This window comes from Mycetomoellerius zeteki, unplaced genomic scaffold (genome assembly GCF_001594055.1).
Source record: "Mycetomoellerius zeteki isolate Tzet28-1 unplaced genomic scaffold, Tzet1.0 scaffold300, whole genome shotgun sequence".
Taxonomy (NCBI): Eukaryota; Metazoa; Arthropoda; class Insecta; order Hymenoptera; family Formicidae; genus Mycetomoellerius; species Mycetomoellerius zeteki.
This window is the reverse complement of record NW_017257284.1, coordinates 8,204-11,332: the sequence shown is the minus strand read 5'-3', so window position 1 is coordinate 11,332 and position 3,129 is coordinate 8,204.

Below are 3,129 nucleotides of genomic sequence, written 5' to 3'. Positions count from 1 at the left end.
ATATTATATTATATATATATTGGTAGATTGGATTTTTTATATGAGCAGAAACGGTTTTCCTGTCACAAAACTACAAGTAATTAATAGTGTGCAGGTATTGGTACGTAATTTAAATAGAAAGAATCCTTTTAAAGATGATAAACCTGGTCGACATTGGTATGAGGCTTTTTTACGTCGACATACAAATTTAGCTAAAAGGCTCACAGAAAATGTGTGTCTTACTCGTGCTGTTATAAACGAAGCAAGCCTTAAAAATTGGTTCCATGAAGTAGAGGACTATTTAAAAAGAAATAATCTTATAAATATTGATCCATTACGAATATTTAACATAGATGAGACAGCATTATCTTTGAACATACAAAGTGGATCGGTGTTAACTAAAAAAGGCTGTAAAAACGTATATAATATTGTAAATAACAACGAAAAAGAATCTTTAACAACACTCATTACTGGTAATGCAGCGGGTCAATTAGCACCACCTTTAATATTGTTTCGATACCAAAGAGTTCCTAATCATATCGTTACTAAAATGCCATTAAACTATAGTTATAGACAATCTGACAATGGTTGGATGACGGGAGAAAATTTTTTTAAGTATAGTATATAGCAAATGTGTTTCATCCTTGGTTAGTTAAGAACAAAATACAGTTTCCAGTTGTGTTGTTTGTAGATGGTCACTGTTCGCACTTACTCAACCATTAAGCGCTTTTTGCGCTGAGCACAAAATTGAGTTGATAGCATTACATCCAAACTCAACTCATATAACCCAACCAATGGATGTAGCTCTATTTAAATCTTTGAAAACTGCATGGAAACAAACTATCTCAAATTATAAAATTAAGTTCAATCAGCTGTCTATACAATATGAGGACTTTGGAGGGGAACTAAAGGAAACGTTGGAAAGAATAGATGTTGCTAATATTTTGAAAAATGGTTTCCGAGTTTGTGGTTTATATCCTTTTAATGTAGCTGCAATTGATTTCTCCAAAATCTTAAAAAGAGAAAATACTTTATCTACATCAGTAATCAGTCATGAAGATCACAGCAAAGTTCTAGCTTATATGAAAAACATGTTGGGGCCTGAAATAATAACAAAATTTAAAGAAAATAAAAATGATGAATGGAAAGGTCATCCAGATGATAGAAATTTGTTTTACTTTTGGAATAAAGTAACAAAATTAAGTGTTACTAATCCCAATACACACACACACAGTAAGTTGTTAAGAACTTTTTGTATGAGAAAAAAGCTTTTTAATTATAATTTCGTAAAATAAGTAAATGTTTTTCAGGTATCGAACGAAGGAAAACATTTTATGTCTAATTCTGAAGGTGATGGAAATTGTATAATACTATATCCAATGAAAAACAATCAGAAAAGGTGCATATATAAATATTTATATTTAATAAACAATGGCATTAAATTAAATGATATTAATATTTCAGATTCCAAATATTACTCAAGATGACATATTATTTGTTAATATTGATCCTAATGACGAGAATATTGAAACTAAGGCTTGCGACATTGAGGTATATAATGAATGAGTAATATATTGAAGTATATAAAAGAAAAATTTTAATTTTATATATATTTTTACATTTGTATACACACACACATTAAAATAAGACTAGATTTAGTTCGACTAGATTATTGCAGATGTACTTCTCAAACTTTATTTATTTTTTTTTTAAACAGATTTGATGAAGAAAAGAAAGATATGAGAAATAATTTTTATTCCTAAATCTCTTAAAAAATTAGTATTTGCAGGTTCTATCTCCATGTAATACAAATGTAGAAAATAGTGAGCATAATGCAGAACTGTTTCTTCTCGAGTCTAGTTGTATGAATGTTATTGTTGATGAACACGGCACTATACTAAATGAAAATTGTCTTGAAGATCATTTTAATGAAATAGTAGTAAAACAAAGTAAAACAAATGAAGACCAGCTTATTAGTGTCGAAACAAGCAGTAAACCTCTTAAAGATGTTACTAATATTGTGGAAATTGATCAAGATGAAACAAAAGCGAATTATAACTCAACTATTGAAATGCAAATGCCAGAAATTTTTGGAAAATCTGTTTTTTGGCCTAAAAAAGACTTATATAAAAATAAAAAGGGAAAAACCTCGATCAAAAATTCCATCCGTTCTTACTTCAGAACAGGGAATAAAATATTTAACTAAAGTAGAAGATAATAAGAAGAAGAAAGAAGAAGCACAAGAACAAAGAAAAATAATTAGACTAGAAAAGCTTGCAAGTGCGAAAGAAATTAAACGCAAGAAAGAAGAAGAGAAAAAGTTAAAAAGAAAATTAAAATGGAAAAAGATGCAATAAAGGAAGCTGAGAAATCAAAACGTAAACCAAAGAAGCAAACTAAGATTAGTATTAAATTATAAATTTAGTTTATACCAATTAACTATTAATATCTTTTATATTCTTATGTGATACATATAAACTATATATATTGTATATATACATATATGCGTATATTTATAATAAAAAAATATATTAAAATAAATTATACATAACTATCACTTTTTTTTACCGAAAAAAATCTATTAATATGAATGAGTTATTTACAGGATGATTTTGATAATAAATTTGTATCAATAATTCACATGTAATACTGTCTCCCTATTTACTGCACACTGTGCAGTAATTGAGTCGCAGAATTTTGTACACTGGCAGTAAATAGGGAGACAGTATTAGGTACATGTGACAATAATTGGGGGAACAGTATTTGGACAAAGGCTGGCAGTAATATGTTCAATACCTCACATATCATTTTTTTCGCTATATTTAAATAATTAGTCAGTTTTCGAGCTTGTTGCTTTCATTTAATGTATATTAAAGTTTATATTTGAATATAATAAAAAAGTGAGGTCTATTATATATCTTAAAAGCTTCAAAATAAGTATATCAATTACAACTATATGCTTAAAGCGGCAGTAATTGGGACATTTATCCTATCTATTTGTTATTGAATATTGTCACGCTTACTGAATATAAGTAGACAAAAAAATTAAGACTTACAATATTGGTACATTAAAGATTCTTTAAATTAATATGTTTTATAAATGTGTAATTTTTTATTGTTAAATGCAGAAACAGTTATATCATGACATTC